Genomic DNA, 17,410 nt, shown 5'->3' on the forward strand with positions numbered 1-17,410 from the left:
ACTCTACGTGACCCCTGCCTTTCTGTGTCAAAACTGGCCGTAAAGAAATTCTCTGGCCTGCTCTGTTTGACTGTAGGTCCTAAGACCTCCATTCCAGAAAGGGTCCTGCTCTATACCCAGAAGGAAGGAACACTGCACAGAAAAGCCAAAAAGAATCTAAACAGACAGGGCTGGCTCACTGAGTCTATTGGCATTAGAGCAGACCCTTTTTATGCCATCGTAGTATCTATTAGGTTGGTGCAGAAATAATTGTGGTTTTTGCCATTAAAAACCGCAATTACTTTTGCACCAGCTGAATACATGGAGGTTCATACTTTGTTGAACCTAAGCAAAAAAAAATGGACCGTTTCCCTTGCATCTTTGGGTTTTCATTCTGAAGGCTCCTGTTTCACATAAAGCTATGATCAAGTATATTCGTATGCCTTTTCTGCTGCGAAACTGCCTTTTGTCAGTTGATTTTCAGCAAACCTTCAGAGGATGAAGAAGACGTTTGCCCTTGGCCCCCTACAATACCTAAAGGTATGACTCTTGATTGTGGCAGCTGCTCCAAGCATCATGTTTTGCCAGCAGACTCACACATACTCACTAAGTTTATTTCAGTCACAGCAAGCACCAGGGCCAGTTCAAGTGCTCTAGCACCGCACTCTAATTCTAAAGAGAAGGAAACGCGGCCCCGGGGCAGGAAACAGTGACAAGTGGGAACACAAAACCAAAGTTCTCCCTTTGCAGCATGAGGATCCAGAACCCACTGTGACATCAAATTGCCAGCGCGCCACCTCCGATTTATTCTTGGGGAAAACTAAAAGAGCTACGGAATGCTCCCTTGTTCCAGGCTGTTCTGTGGAGAACTAGGATCTGGGGAAAATGCAACAGTTTCTTTCCGTTTGGGGATCCAGCCCCGAATTTTTTTCATTCAGCCAAACGACAGTCAGTCAGACAGCGCCTGCAGGAGGGTGTGGCTAGGCAGAGACCAGCGGGAAACGGCCCAGGACCAGGGTGGGGCGTGGCGAGGGTTTGAAGGGTGTGTCCTACGAAGAGGCAGGGCGTGGCAAGGACCCACGGGGCGTGTCCTAGGACCCGGTGAGGGCGTGACCTCGGGCCAGGGGCGGGGAGAGAACCAAAGGCTAAGTGGGAGGGAAGAGGGGAGACTTAAAAGTCCCGGGACGTTGGCCTGGCGGAAGTTCCCAGGGGAGAAGGCAGCGCGTTGTACCCGAGGTAAGGCTCCCAGAAGTCAGAGCAGGAGCCGGAACTATAGGCCCAGTAGGAAGAGTGGGGCCCGACGGCGGAGGCCGCGCGGCCGGGGTTCGCTGCAGAGTTCCGCGCGAGGGTCCTGCCGGAAGGAAGGATTTTCAAGCCACTGGCGCGTGGGCCCTGCCGCCTCTCCCTAAGTGCTTGAGGGACGTTGCGAAGAGCGCCAGTTCCTTGCGGCTCTAGCTCCCTTTGACTCGACAGCAATGCCCGGGGCCGTCATCGGTTAGCTGTGCTGGGTGGGAGCGGCTATTCCCTGCTAAGCCTCCTTTAATAAGCTTTTTTTTTTTTTTTTGATTCGGAGTCTCGCTTTGCTGCCCAGGCTACAGTGCATTTGGTGCGATCACAGCTCACTGCAGTCTCGACCTTCTGAGCTCAAGGGAACTTCCTGCCTCAGCCTCCTGAGCCTCCGGAGTAGCTGCGACTACAGGCACGTGCCACCATGCCCGGTTAATTTTTGTATTTTTTGTAGACAGTGTCTCTCCATGTTGCCCAGGCTGGTTTTGAACTCCTGGGCTCAATCAGTCTGCCTGCCTCGGCCTCCCAAAGTGCTGGCATTACAGGTCTATATTTTTTGACAGTTTGTAAAAGCTGATCACCTGCGGTCATATGTCTGAGTCCTGTGCACTCTTGCTTAATCCACTCTGCAGCCCTGTGAAGGATTCTAGTGATAACGACAAACCTAAGGGTACAGAAAGATTAGGCCACTGCTGGGAAGTTTACAGATGGAAACAAAGTTTAAAGGTGGAGTCTTTCTGACTCCACAGCCTGTGTGCTCTTACTCTTAGACCACCTCATTCTTTGTACATCACAAGTCAACAGGAACTAAAGGTATACCCTTACATAGGCAGTAAGAGGGGTTGCTGATTTAAAGAACTTTGGACCCAGAATGAGTGGAGCCCTATTCTAGTTCTGGTTCCAGCTCAGTGACTTTCGACAAGTTGGTTTTCTTTTGCTTTTTTTTTTTTAGACGGAGTCTCATCCTTGCCCAGGCTGGAGTGCAGTGGCGCGATCTTGGCTCACTGCAACGCTCCTGGGATCAAGCGATTCTCCTGCCTCAGTCTCCTGAGTGGCTGGGACTACAGGCGTGCGCCACCACACACAGCTAATTTTTGTATTTTTGGTAGAAACGGGGTTTCACCATATTGGCCAGGCTGATCCTGAACTCCTGACCTCGTGATTCACCCACCTTGGCCCCCCAAAGTGCTGGGATTACAGGACTAAGCCACCGCGCCCAGCCTCTTTTGCTTTTTAAGACTAGGTCTCACTCTTTCACCGAAGCTGGAGTGCAGTGGTGCTATCACAGCTCACTGCAACCTTCACTTCCCCAGTTCAAGTGATCCTCCCAGCTCAGTCTCCCGCAGGTGCACCCCACCATGCCCAGCTAGTTTTTATTTTCTACTTTATTTTTTGTGTTTTTGGTAGAGATGGGGTTCTGCCATTTTGCCCATGTTGGTGTCAAACTCCTGGGCTCAAGTGATCTGGCTGCCTCAGCCTCCCATAGTGCTAGGATTACAGGTGTGAGCCACTGTGCCTGGCCTGCCTATGTTTTCTAGACACATTAAGGTAAGTGGTCTCAGGCCAGGCACAGTGTCTCACACCTGTAATCGCGGCACTTTGGGAGGGTGAGGCAGGTGGATCGCTTGAGGCCAGGAGTTTGAGACCAGCCTGGCCAATATGGTGAAACCCCTTTTCTACAAAAAGTTAGCCGGGCATGGTGGTGGGTGTGCCTGTAATCCCAGCTACTCGAGAGGCTGAGGCAGGAGAATTGCTCGAACCTGGGAGGCAGAGGTGGCTGTGAGCTGAGATCACACCACTGCACTCCAGCCTGGGTGACAGAGTACAACTCTGTCTCAAAAAACAAAGAAAAAAAAAAGTTAAGTGGTCTCTAAGTCTCTAGTGGATCTAATAATCTATGGATTTATGAAGATAAGATCCTGATTTTACCATTTAAGGATATTTTAGGCCAGTTTTTTTCCGTTTTAATTGGACAGCCCTCAAACCAGAATAGATTCAGAGGTCTTCCAATTTTGGGTCATATTTGCTGCTGAAATTACAAGGTAGTCAGGAAGAGTCTGTTTATTCAATCAAAAATCAGTAAATGTGTATTTTAGAGGTCAGCAGGGGAGGATCCAGCCAGAAGGTGGCTAGTGAGACCGGAGGAAAATCAGGACAGTGGCTCTTCTGGAAGGACTTACAGAAAGATCAGTTTCACTGGGCAAATTTCCCCTTCCCTGTGAAGGACAGAAAATACCTTGAATATGGCTAAAGTGAGAAGCATTTCTGGAAAAAAAAATGCAATTTAATATCCTTTGAAGTGTCAGTAAATTTTGAGCCAAATAGAAGCAGAGAGCAAGAGAACACAAAAATAGATCATTTAGAATCTGGAGAAGTACATGACCGTACTCAGTGCCAGGGCTTGGCCATAGCATCCCTGTGACTATTTTAAGTTGAGTAAGCAGCCCTGATGCAAGGGTTTTAGAGATTGCTCTCGGATTTAAGCTTAAAGACAAAATGATGAACTGTATACCATGAGAGGAGCTTGGTAAACGTCCACCTTTGCTTCCATGTGCTTTGAAGTGTTCATACAGGAGGAATGTTTATCCTCAAATACCTTCTTTTTAAAATATTTATCTGTTTATTTATTTTTGTAGAGATGGGGGTCTTGTTTTGTTGCCCAGGCTGGTCTTGAACACCTGGGCTCAAGCGATCTTCCCACCTCTGCCTTCCAAACTGTTGAGATTACAGGCGTGAGCCACGGCACCCAGCCAACTTCAAATCTATTAATACCCTAGTAAGCCATATAGTAACAACACTGAGAATTTCTGATCAAGCTCTAGTCTGCTCAGTATCCCTAGGAACTTGACTGAGATAGTTGTTGAATATTTTTTCATACATCGAATGTGGCTTTGTTCTGTTTTCTTTTTTTTTTTTTTTTTTTTTTTTGAGACGGAGTCTCGCTCTGTTGCCCAGGCTGGAGTGCAGTGGCGCGATCTCGGCTCACTGCAAGCTCCGCCTCCCAGGTTCACGCCATTCTCCTGCCTCAGCCTCCCGAGTAGCTGGGACTACAGGCGCCCACAACCGCGCCCGGCTAATTTTTTGTATTTTTAGTAGAGACGGGGTTTCACCGTGGTCTCGATCTCCTGACCTTGTGATCCGCCCGCCTCGGCCTCCCAAAGTGCTGGGATTACAGGCGTGAGCCACCGCGCCCGGCTGTTCTGTTTTCTTTAGCTATTCTTTCTAGTGTATTTACAGTGGTCCAGGTTTTCCTAATAAGATTTCTTTTTTTTTTTTTTTTTTTTTGTGGCAGGGTCTCACTCTATTGCCCAGACTGGAGTGTAGTGGCGCTATCTTGGCTCACTGCAACCTCTGCCTCCCAGGTTTAAGTGATTCTCCTGCCTCAACCTCCCAAGTAGCTGGAACTACAGGCACGCACTACCATGCCCAGCTAATTTTTTTGTATTTTTGGTAGAGGCGGAGTTTCATCATGTTGATCAGGCTGGTCTTGAACTCCTGACCTCAGGTGATACACTTGCCTCAGCCTCTCGAAGTACTGGGATTACAGGCATGAGCCACTAAGCCCGGCCCTTAATAACACTTTTATAACAAAAGGCTTCTCATTCATAGACGTCATCTCTTAATAAAAAAAAAAAAAAAAAAAGAAAGAATAAGAAAAATAAAATATCTGGTTCCATTTGGCATAAACTGGCTCTGTGGTTCTACCTATTTTGTCAAAACAATAACCGCCTGAGTACAAATACCTCTCTGCCTGCTCAGCGTGAGAGCTGTGTCAGCCGTTTCCCTGTCTCCTTCCACGCAGGTATGTCCATGTGACTTGTTTGGCTAATGAAACACAAGTGGAGTGACCTGTGTCACTTCCAGGTAAAAGTGTGTTAAGAGCCAGTGAAAGATGTGTCACAATCACTTTCCCTCCGCCACAGTGACCATCCAGATAGAGGCAGCAGTCTCAGCCCGGGTCATAGAAAGAGGACAATAAGCAGAGCCCCCTGCCTTCCTGTGTTAGACATATGAGCTAGAAAGAAACTTTTGTTGTGTTCAGACCCTGAGATTTGGGGATTTGTGTGTTACTGTGGCCTAGCCTGGTCAAGCCTGCGTAATGAGTATTATCAGATAAGCTGCCTGTATGTGGGGATTTCTGGCTCTGGTTTACCAGATACCTTGGGAGCTGCGGGGAGGGCCCTGAAAGAGGCTTGTCCTATGAATCATGCTCCTTTTACTGTGTGGGAGATGGCAGGTGTGCTGTTCCCATCATGCTCCAGTCTGCTTTGTGATTTTAATCAAAAGTGGCAAAAATGACATTTAGATGTTTAATTACATTCTGTAAGGGCAGACCGAGTTAAAGTGTAAAATAGGTTAAGGTTCTATGCCTGGAAGGGATAGGAATCAAGGCTTTCATTTTTACTTTGAAAAACAATTTATATATTTTTAACAATTTTCAGTGCACTTCCAAGTTTTCCAATACAGAGGAATGTTCGTGGGTGAGTTGTGAAAAGATGATTCTTCCCAAATGCAGTTATCAGTGGATGCATTTCAGAAATTATTTTGTCACTGAAGGACATTTGAAATGAATCATCCATACTTACCATTGACTAATACATTTTTTTCAGGCAGCTTCAAAGAGTACTTTAAATATGATTTCCTGGCTATCTGATTTCGAATCTAAGAGTATCAGACTTAGGTTTTGCTGTTAATGTCCCGGGGGCAGTGTGTTCACTCTTTTATTCTGAGTTAAACAGAAGGCAAGCAGGGAGCATTGTGCTTTGGGCAGAGCTGTGCTGCATTCTTAGGGGACGCTGGCTATAAATCCAGTCTCCCTAGAGGTTAACAATCAAAGTTCTCCCCCTCTCATACTCAGGCGAGTGATATGATGATGATAAATTGCTTGGACATGACTGCCTCAAGCACTAGTGTGATGAATTATGTTGTTCAGGACATGACCGAAGATCTCCTATTGTCAGTCCGCAATGCTAAGTATTGGCAATATTCATAAATAGCCTTTTGCCAGTGGTGGTCTCTGCTTTACATATTAAATTCTCTGTTTTCACAGATTGTGGTTCTTAGTCATCTCTGTCCTCCACTGAATTCACTTACATAATCAGCCTTTTTTCCCTGTTCCTACTCATTAAAAGGGTGGGATGTCCTCACTTGTATATGGTAAACATTGAGTTCTTTCTTCACAGAAACTGTTAAAAGAATAATTATTAGTTCTTTTCACTAAATTCAGAGTAATAGCAGCTTATCTTGCAGTGGTTTAATTGGGTAATTATTTGGTGTCTGAAAAGCACTTTGAAGAGAATGTTGGTAAATATTGTAAATTTCATGCTCTTTTGTGTAACTGAAAGCCCATTGCGACCACCAAATCCTTGTGTTATTGTGTACCCACAAAATTTCTTTCCTGATGTGGCTTACTATTTTCAAAATTATTTGTGTTGATTTTTAAAAATATTTTTAAAATTTTCATAAATTTTCAAAGTTATCTTATGTTTATGCCTTCACAGTTCAACATGTCTCATCTCCTACATTCCTTGCGTATCTGAAAGGTTAAAAATATCAGTCTTGCTCTCTAACAGTTTGGAGGACAGATAAAGCCAGACCATGTAATTGAGTAATTGAAATAAAGATTTATTTGGTCAGAGCCCATACCCTGAGCTGTCATCTGATTGTCATCAGAATTTGTTTAAAAGTGTTAGGTTGGCCAGGCACGGTGGCTCATGCCTGTAATCCTGGCACTTTGGGAGGCCAAGGCGGGAGGATTGCTTGAGCTCAGGAGTTCAAGACCAGCCTGGGCAACATAGTGAGACCCCATCTCTATTAAATAAGTAAATAAATAAAGCATTAGGTTGACTTGGCATGTGCCTGGCCAGCTCTTTTGACAGATTTTCTTCTCACTTTATGAATTCAGAGCCTGCAGGCCAGGCACAGTGTCTCACGCCTGTAATCCTAGCACTTTGGGAGACCAAGGCGGGCGGATCACCTGAGGTCAGGAGTTCGATACCAGCCTGGCCAGCATGGTGAAACCCCATCTCTACTAAAAATACAAAAATTAGCCAGGTACATGCCTGTAATTCCAGCTACTCAGGAGTCTGAGGCAGGAGAATCGCTTGAACCCAAGAGGTGAAGGTTGTAGTGAGCCAAGATAGTGCCACTGCATACCAGTCTGGGTGACAGAGTGAGACTGTCTCAAAAAAAAAAAAAAAAATCAGAGCCCCCAGGTGTCATTAAGGGCCATTTCTGTAGCTTAGATTAGATGACCTTCAGTACTCACTATATTTGTTTTCCTAGGACTGCCATCACAAAATACCACAAACTGGGTGACTTAAACAACAGACATTTATTTTCTCACAGTTCTGGCAGCTGGAAGTCCCAGATCAAGGTGTCAGCAGGGTTGGCCTCTTCTGAGGTCTCTGTCTTTGGCTTGCAGATGGCAGTCTTCCCTCTGTGCATGTCTGTGTACTAATCTTTTATAGGGACACCAGTCCTATTGGATTGGAACCTACCCTAACAACCCCATTTTAATTACTTGTGTAAAGATTATCTGCAAATACAACCACATCCTAAGGTGCTGAGGGTTAGGGCTACAACATACAAATTTTGCGGGGAGACACATTTGAGCCCAAAATGCTTCCCTGCAATAGTAATGGTCTGTTTGGAAACTGCTGTTTTTGGAGTTATTTTCTTTGTTAAATTTGACCTTCCAAGTGACGACTACACATCTTTGGAGAATGTCCTCGGTTCAGGAACTTCTTTTTAACTAACATTACTTGGAGGAGAGCTTAATGCTTGTGACTTTAAACATTTATGAATTAGGTAAAAAAGGGAAGCAATATTATTAAATGAATTGGATAGAGTTCATCAAGCAGTTAAGAAAAAAATGTACATAATCAAGCGTACCCTGCAGTCTGAACCACAAACATCCAAATATTTGCTATAACAACTTGCAGATATTTTTACCAAAAAATTTCCTCTCCGAATCAGAAACTTACTATGATGAATTCATGTACTTAGGTGTACCATCAAAAAGGGCAAGAGGATCTCTAGAATATGCTGTGGTCCTATCTGCTCTTTCTATAAAGAGGTATCTTGTGCTTATCTTGCTTAAATATGTTGTGTCTTATAATTGTCACGATATTATCAACTGAAAACAGAAAGGTCTCTGAGAAGAGATGTGAGCCTAAGAAGCTAAAAAAGCTCTTTTCTTTTCTTTTTCTTTTTCTTTTTTTGTGAGACAGAGTCTCGCTCTGTTGCCAGGCTGGAGTGCAGTGGCGTAATCTAGGCTCACTGCAACCTCCGCCTCCCGAGTTCAAGCGATTCTCCTGCCTCAGCCTCCCGAGTAGCTGGGACTACAGGCATGTGCTACCACGCCCAGCTAACTTTTATATTTTTAGTAGAGACAGAGTTTCATCATGTTGGCCAGGATGGTCTCAGTCTCTTGACCTCGTGATCTACCCGCCTCAGCCTCCCAAAGTGCTGGGATTACAGGCATAAGCCACCGCACCCAGCCTCTTTCCTTTTTTTTGAGACAGTGTCTTGCTCTGTCACCCAGGCTTGAGTGTGGTGGTGATCATAGCTCACTTGAGCTTCTGGGCTAAAGTGATCCTCCTGAGTAGCTGGATTACAGGTGCTCAGCACCATGCCTGGTTAATTTTTTTTTTGGACAGAGGACCTACAGGGAACTTCATTCTTTTGCTTTTGTTTTCACTGGGGTGCTACCCTTTGGGAAGACCAGGTTGGCTCCTGGCACAGGGATACGCCTGGTTAATTTTTAAAAAATTGTTTGTAGAGATGGAGTCTCACTCTGTTGCCCAGGCTGGTCTCCAACTCCAAGGCTCAAGTGATCCTCCCGCCTTGGCCTCCCAAAATGCTGGGATTACAGGCATGAGCCTCCACACCCAGCTAGCAAAGCTCTTATATTCAAAGAAATATTGGGGAATGTGAAGGCACAGAAGGCCTCAGTTTGACATTATCTGTCCATATCTATAATGCATACTATCTTTTATTCTGATGAGCTTTTACAATGTTCCTTCAGAATAGAATAATAGGGGTTTTTTTTTATCCTTAAAAGAATCTTTTGTAGTAAATTGGTAGTCAGAAATATTAGAGGGTCATTACGTGGGTATATAAGAGTGTATAGGTAAAACTTGGGGTTTTGAATGGGCTGTAAAACACTTTTCCCTTTAAAACTGTTTTAAGTGGAAATGTATTGTTGAAGCTATGTGATGGATGCGTAGGGGTTCACTCTACTACACTCTCTACATTTGTGAATTTTTGAGAATGTCCATGTTAAAAAGTTTAAATAAAAGTTATTTTTTAAAAAGGAGAATAAATGAATGAAATATATGGCCTCCTGTGATGCAAACGTCAATACCTACATAAGGGACAGATTAAATGAGGTATGCATGCCTATGTTAGACAATAGTAAGTTGCGTATGGTTTTAATTACCAATCCCTCTGTAGAAAAGTATTGTTGAGGCTGGGTGTGGTGGCTTATGCCTGTAATCCTGGCTACTCAGGAGGCTGAGGCAGGAGAATGGCTTGAACCTGGGAGGCGGAGGTTGCAGTGAGCTGAGAGCACACCACTGCACTCTAGCCTGGGTGACAGAGTGAGATTCCATCTCAAAAAAAAAAAAAAAAAAAAAATTATTATTGAAACCCTTATCCAAGAGTAGCTGGAAGAGCATCTTTCCTAGTTTTGGCCTAGATTATTTGAGACATGTTTTTATTTATCCTTCTCTGACATATGACATGTCTATTACTTCCATGAGTCAGTGCCTTTCTCCTAGTTAGCGTTTCCCAGGCTCTCAGGCTGCAGTATCTCCAAGTTCAGTCTTTGATTTCAGAGCCTATTAGCCATGTTGCAAATTCAGTGAACACAGAAACTTACAAAGAGGCCGCTTGCCTCCGATGCACCGATGCACCACGCGTGGCTAGTGCCTTCTGCCCAATACCTTCTCTAAAAACATTCCCTGCTGTTGGAGGAAGGATCCTACAGGCTGACACCAAGGAAGCCACGCTCTCTCCTGGGTGTTCTTCAGAGGACACTGCCTCCTGAGGGGATGGCATGGCCAAAGACCATCCAAGTCCTCTCAGCCTCCATATCTAGGATTAGAAGTTGTCCTGGGCCTGTGAGTCTCGCTCACATTTCTGCATAAGTGTCAGGCCTAATGTAAATGATTCCCTTTTGCTTCGGTGCTGCTTTGAGTTTGCCCCGTTATCATTTAGTAAAGTGCATCTTCAAGAGTGTTCCTCTTTCTCTTGTGTGCCAAATATTTCGGAGCAGCTCAGTGCATAAGTGGTAAAGAATTTGCTATTTCAAATACTGACATTACTGAGACTTTGACTTGCAGCCATAGTTGATCTTGAATGTTTGGGGGTGGGGAGAAGGCTCTTACAAATAGATGCGCAATGCATGCCACCGCCCCTACCTTTTTTTTTTTTTTTTTTTTTTTTTTGAGAGAGAGTTGGTTTGTCGCGAGGCTGGAGTGTAGCAGTGTGATCTCCGCTAACTTCAACCTCCGCCTCCCAGGTTCAAGCGATTCTTGTGCCTCAGCTTCCTGAATAGTTGAGATTAAAGGCGTGTGCCACAATGCCTGTCTAATTTTTTGTATTTTTACTAGAGACGTATTTTCACCATGTTGGTCAGGCTGGTGCAGGGCTCCTTGTTGATGTTCATTCCTCCCAAGTGTTATCTTTTCATTCTTTGCCTGTTACTGTAGTTGGATAGAGAGATCAAAATATTTCAAGCTAAAAGTTCAAGTTTAAAATATTCTCCATGAGGATTCTACGTAGTTCTATTTGTGTATTGAATTTAATTATTAGATTTGTTATATATATTAAAGAACACATACAGTTTCTTAGCAGTAGAAACATTTCATGGACCGTTGCTGCTAGTTATTGTTGCCATGGTGAGGTCAAAAGGCTTAATTTTAAAATTCTTTCTCTTTTATTTTGATAGACCATCAAGATTGTAAAAGATTTTTTTTTCTTTTTTTTTTTTTTTTGAGACAGGGTCTCCCTCTGTTGCCTCAGCTGGAGTGCAGTGGTGCGATCTTGGCTCACTGTAACCTCTGCCTCCTGGGTTCAAGCAATTCTCATGCCTCAGCCTCCCGAGGAACTGGGATTACAGGCGTGCGCCACCATGCCCAGCTAATTTTTGTATTCTTAGTAGAGACAGGGTTTTGCCATGTTGGCCAGGAGTGCTGGGATTACAGGCATGAGACACCATACCTGACCCTTTTTTTCTATTTTTTTTGAGTCAGAGTCTTGCTCTGTCGCCCAGACTGGAGTGCAGTGGTGCCATCATAGCTCACTGCAGCCTTGAACTACTGGGCTCAAGTGATCGTCCCACCTCAGCCTCTCAAATACCTGAGACTACAGGTGCGTGCCACCACACCTAATTTTTTTTTTTTTTTAATTTTTTTAGAGATAAGTTCTCACTATGTTGCTCAGTTCAATGTCTTGAACTCTTGGCCTCAAGTGATCCTCCGGCCACAACCTCCCAAAGCGCTAAGATTACAGGTGTAAGCCCCTGCACTAAGCCTGTAAAATATTTTTTATGTGGAATTTTCGTAATGCATTATGTAGTGACACCAGTTTTTTTGTTAACCTGTTTTCACTTCTCTGTTTTTATTTTTGTGTTAGTAATACTTTGGTCAAAATAGGTTTACATTCATTATTACTATATTACATAACGATTTCACATTAGCATTAAGGACAATTTTTTATAAGTTGTTTCTATACAAAGAATGATGTATTAAATTTTAGAGTTTTTATCTGTAAATATTGGAAAGCTTTGTAAGTGGCTATACTATCTCTGACTATAAGGTCTTGGTCCATATTCTTTACACTATACATCGTATTTATATATATGCCTGCATATATTCATGCCTGCATATTGGGCAGAACCACCTGTGAACCAGACCCTAGTCTTCTCTTCCTCTGTCAACTGATCATAGGGAACTCCCCATGAGGCCCTTGGTGCAGGCTGGGGAGAGAAGGCAGGAGTGGAGACCATGGGCATTTGAGCTACTTCCTCATGTAGCTTACTTGTGTCTTCAGGACCTGTTCGAGCCCGATCACTTATATACCACTTCCATTTGATGATGGAATGCTGCTGTGCCCACCCTGTTTTCTGGCTAGGTGGGTCAGAAAGCACCCAGTTCATGATAAGCAGTTCAGGCCACATGGTGACTTGATGACCCATAGTTAAACGTTCTGTTTCTACCAAAGCCCAGTAACAGGCCAAGAGCTGTCTCCCAAAAGGACATTAGTTATCTGCAGAGGATGGCAGGGCCTTGCTCCAAAATCTTTGAAGCCTCTGCTGTGATTCACCTATGGGGGCCTGCCAAAGGCTCCAAACAGCATCCCTATCTGCCGCTGACACCCCAAGCACTGTTGGATCTGCTGGGTCATATGGCCCAATTGGCGGGGCAGCTAGCACAGTAACCTGGACCTGTTGCAGAGACTTCTCCTGTTCTGGACCCCATTCAAAACTGGCAGCCTTTCAGGTCACTTGGTAAACGGGCTGGAGTTTAAAAAGGATGGAGTTCTTTAGTTCGTTTTGGGGTTTCTAGAGTTGAGTGCTTAATCTGATGACATCCAAAAATGCTAAGTACTCTACTTCTAATAGTATGGAGAATGCTGATAGTCCTTAGTGTGAACTGTTTAAAGAGTTATGCAAAAGAGATGCATTTGACACTCCTGATTCACCACTCGTGAGGGGCAAGGGGTTTAGTGACTCCGTACATAATACCTTTGACCATATGTGGAGAATAAAGGAATATAATAAAGTTGGTTGGTTACTACTAAGTTCACTGGACACAGTAAAGGAAGCAAAGGATAAATGAGTTCAGGGATTCGAACTTCCAGCTCCAGAAGCACATACTGAGCCTCAAGGCTTCTAAGATTGCCCTGAGGGAGAGTCTTATCTCCTGTAGACAAAGGGCTCAAATTGCGGAAAATCAGACACAAGCTTTTATCATGTGAGTGGCTGACCTGCAATGAAAGGTGGAGCTCAGTCTCATTAGATGTCTGCTGTCAAAGTGAGGGCATTGACTGGAAAAGAATGGGACCCAGCAACTTGGAATGGGGACGTGTGGGAAGACCCAGATGAAATTGGGGACACTGAGCTTGTAAACTCTTATGAGCCTTTTTTTTTTTTTTTTACCAGAGGAAACAGCTTCCCCATCCCCAGTGGTGGCAACATTCCCTCTTCCACCCATGCTGCCAAGAGCCTTTCCCCTTTGTCTGAGGAGATTAACCATACACTACCTGAGGCAACAGTGATGATGGCCTCTCCTGAGGCAGTTGCCAGGCAAGACAATGTTGATTCTCCTCAGGACCCACTCCCAAAACCCATTTGCTTCTAGATATATAACTAGACTAAGGCCCCAGCAGGCCCCTAGTGATGAGGTTCAGAGTATGACCCACAAGGAGGTGCACTACACTCCAAAAGAATTGCTTTAGTTTTCTGATTCATATAGGCAGAAATCTGGAGAACAAGCATGGGAATGGATATTAAGGATGTGAGACAAGGGTGGATGGAACATAAAGTTGAGTCAGGCTGAACTTACTGATTTGGGCCCACTAAGCAGGGATTCTGCATTTAATGTTGCAACTCAGGGAGTTAGAAAAGGTTCTAATAGTTTATTTGTTTGGTTAGCTGAAATGTGGAACAAAAGATGACCCACTGTGTGTGAGCTAGAAATGCCAGATTTCCCTTGGTTTAATGTAGAGGAAGGGATCCAAGGGCTTAGGGAGATTAAGATGCTAGAGTGGATTAGTCACTTTAGACCTACCCATTCCAGCTGGGAGGGCCCAGAAGATGTCCTTCACCAATACCTTGTGAAAAAGATTTGTGAGAGGAGCACCTGCATCCTTGAAGAGCTCTGTGATTGCTCTTCTTTGTGTGTCAGATCTTACAGTGGGAACCACAGTCAGTCAACTACAAAATTTAAATGCAGTGGGAATAATTGGATCCCAAGGTGGCAGAGGCCAAGTGGCGACACTCAACCATCAAAGGCAAGGTGGGCATCGTTTCCATAATGGACAGCAGAAGCAAAGAGGCGGAGGTTGCAGTGAGCCAAGATTGCGCCACTGCACTGTAGCCTGGGTGACAGAGTGAGTGAGACTCCATCTAAAAAAAAAGAAAATTATTGTTGAAACCCTTATCCATGAGTAGCTGGAAGAGCATCTTTTAATAGAGTTTTAGCTCAGGTCTGACTGACAGTGGGTCCAGTGGGTCCCAGGACTCATCATGTGGTCATTTCCCTAGTGCCAGAATGCATAATTGGCATAAACATACTTAGCACCTGGCAGAATCCCCACAGTGGCTCCCTGACTGGTAGAGTGAGGGCTACTATGCTGGGAAAGACCAAATAGAAGCCATCAGAGCTGCCTCCACCTAGAAAAATAGTAAATCAAAAACAGTATCACATCCCTGGAGGGACTGCAGAGATTAGTGCCACCATGAAGGACTTGAAAGACACAAGGGTAGTGATTCCCACCAGATCCCTGTTCAACTCTCCTATTTGGCCTGTGCAGAAGATAGACGGATCTTGGAGAATGACAGTGGGTTATTGTAAGCTTAACCAAGTGGTGACTCCCAAGAGCCCCTGGTAAACCACTGGTGTAAGTCCAAGAGTCCAAAAGCTGAAGAACTTGGAGTCTAATGTTTGAGGACAGAAAGCCTCCAGCATGGGAGAAAGATGAAGTCCAGAAGGCTCAGCAAGCCTGTTGTTTCATCTTCTCCTGCCTGCTTTACTCTAGCCGCACTGGCAGCTGCTTAGATGGTGCCCACTCAGATTGAAGCTGGGTCTGCCACTCCCTGTCCACTGACTCAAATGTTAATCTCCTTTGCCAACACCCTCACAGACATACTCAGGAACTATACATTGCATTCTTCAATCCAATCAAGTCGACACTCAGTATTAACCATCATAAGGTTTAAGAGTTAAAATTGGATAATAGGCCGGGCATGGTGGCTCACGCCTGTAGTCCTAGCATTTTGAGAGGCCAAGGTGGGTGGATCACTTGAGATCAGGAGTTCGAGACCAGCCTGGCCAACATTACAAAACCCTGTCTCTACTAAAAATACAAAAAAAAGTAGCCGGATGTAGTGGTGCGCTCCTGTAATCCCAGCTACTCGGGAGGCTGAGGGAGGAGAATCGCTTGAACCCAGGAGCAGAGGTTGCATTGAGCCAAGATTGTGCCACTGCACTCCAGCCTGCACAACAGAGTGAGACTCCATCTCAAAAATAAATAAATAAAATTGGATAATAGCTTTCTCTGCCTAATTAGAAGTCAAAGCTATATATCTGATGTGTTGGGAGGGTTATTACCCCCAGAAAAGGAGTTAGTTCTTTAACAGATGAAATAAAATGAATTCGTTGCAAGACATTGTGGAGATGTTGCTAAGCCCTTTAATTTTTGGAAACTCAGTATAATTTTCATCAGTTCTTGTGAAACTTGATTTATGCTTGTATCATCTTCCAGAGTGTTTGCTATGCCTGTGTACTACCTTTACCACTAATTACTTATAGTTTTTCTTTAAACCAATCCACTTTTTTACTTTAGCTCCATCCTAAGCAATAATATCTATGAAGTCACAGGCTTGCAATGTTTATTGCTTTCTTTTTTCTAAAACACATTAAAATAAATAAAAACTTGTTTAAAAAAGTTTCAAATGCCCATATATCACCTAAAATCAGTTTGAACCACCAGTGGGATATATATAATTTATATAAATACACACACACACACACACACACACACACACACACACACCACCCAGGCTGGAGTGCAGTGGTGTGATCTCGGCTCATTGCAACCTCCACCTCTCAGGCTCAAGCAGTTCTCTTGCCTCAGCCTCCCGAGTAGCTAGGACTACAGGTGTGCACAACCACGCTCAGCTAATTTTTGCATTTTTAGTAGAGGTGGGGTTTTACTATGTTGATCAGGCTGGTCCTGAACTCCTGACATCAAGTAATCCATCTGCCTAAGCCTCCCAAAGTGCTGAGATTTACAGGCGTGAACTACTGCGCCCAGCTATGACTTTTTGTTTTCTCTCGTCTTCCTCCTCCTCCTCCTTCTTCCTCTTCTTCTTCCTTCTTCTCCTGCTGCTGCTGCTGGTTCTCCTTCTTCTCCTTCCTCTTCCTCTTCTTCTTCTATTTCTGCTTCTTCCTCATTTATTATTATTGTTATTATTATTTTGAGACAGTGTCTTGCTCTGTCACCCAGGCTGGAGTGCGGTGGCATGATCTTGGCTCACTGCAACCTTTGCCACCCAGGTTCAAGTGATTCTTCTGCCTCAGCCTCCCAAGTAGGTGGGATTACAGGCATGCCCTCACACCTAGCTCATTTTTGTACTTTTTTAGAGATGGAGTTTCACCATATTGCCCAGGCTGATCTCAAACTCCTGACCTCAAGTGATCTGCCTGCCTCAGCCTCCCAAATTACTGGGATTACAGGCGTGAGCCACTGTGTCCAGCGATTTCTTCTTATTTTTTATAATAGAGGTGAGGTCTCACTATGTTGCCCAGGTGGGGTCTCACTATGTGGCCCAGGCGGATCTTTAATTCCTGAGCTCAGGTGATTCTTCTGCCTCAGCCTCCCAAAGTGCTGGGATTATAGACGTGAGCCACTGCACCTGGCCAGGTTATTGATTTTTTTTTTTAAACACTTATTTCACCATCCACTAAAGAATAAAATTATTCCTGGTTAAGTGGGCACAAAAGTTTCAGAGTAGTTTCTGTAGTTGTGTTGTGATTATTGGAAACTAAAAACTGTGTGTATATATATAGATACACACACATATATACATATATATTTTATATATATATACACACACACACATATATACGTATATGCCTAGATAGTGGATTTTATAAACTTTTGTTTGGGCTATAGCCAACCGTTTTCAGTTGCTTAGGCAGTCAGCATCATGTATCTGAGGGCTACTATAAAGACACCATTATTTTTACACTTGTGCCTCTATTCTTACTCACAAGCAGTATGAAGAATGGTAATAAATAATTAACAATCTGGAACTTCTGGGTTGTGAGGTATTTTTATTTCATGCATCTGTTTGTAATAATCTGTTGTTTATACTAAGTTTATAGTAAAGTAAATACTAGAATATGGTTCA

At 44.1% G+C, this 17,410-nt stretch overlaps 1 protein-coding gene across 50 annotated transcripts in view; it reads left to right on the top strand.

Annotated features, from left to right (window-relative positions):
- Nucleotides 1-1,107: 1,107 nt before the first annotated feature.
- Nucleotides 1,108-17,410, top strand: part of PTER (phosphotriesterase related) — a 157,722-nt gene continuing 141,419 nt past the window's right edge. For 27 of the 50 annotated variants that reach the window (XR_012417506.1, XR_010577848.2, XR_012417507.1 and 24 more), the window contains exons 1-2: nt 1,108-1,215; nt 1,553-1,678. The gene's annotated coding sequence lies outside the window, so the exon portion shown is untranslated. The remainder of the gene's footprint in view (nt 1,216-1,552; nt 1,679-17,410) is intronic. The other 23 variants (XM_065520356.1, XM_074001130.1, XM_074001131.1 and 20 more) reach the window with 2 other exon arrangements.

This window comes from Macaca fascicularis, chromosome 9 (genome assembly GCF_037993035.2).
Source record: "Macaca fascicularis isolate 582-1 chromosome 9, T2T-MFA8v1.1".
Lineage (NCBI taxonomy): Eukaryota > Metazoa > Chordata > Mammalia > Primates > Cercopithecidae > Macaca > Macaca fascicularis.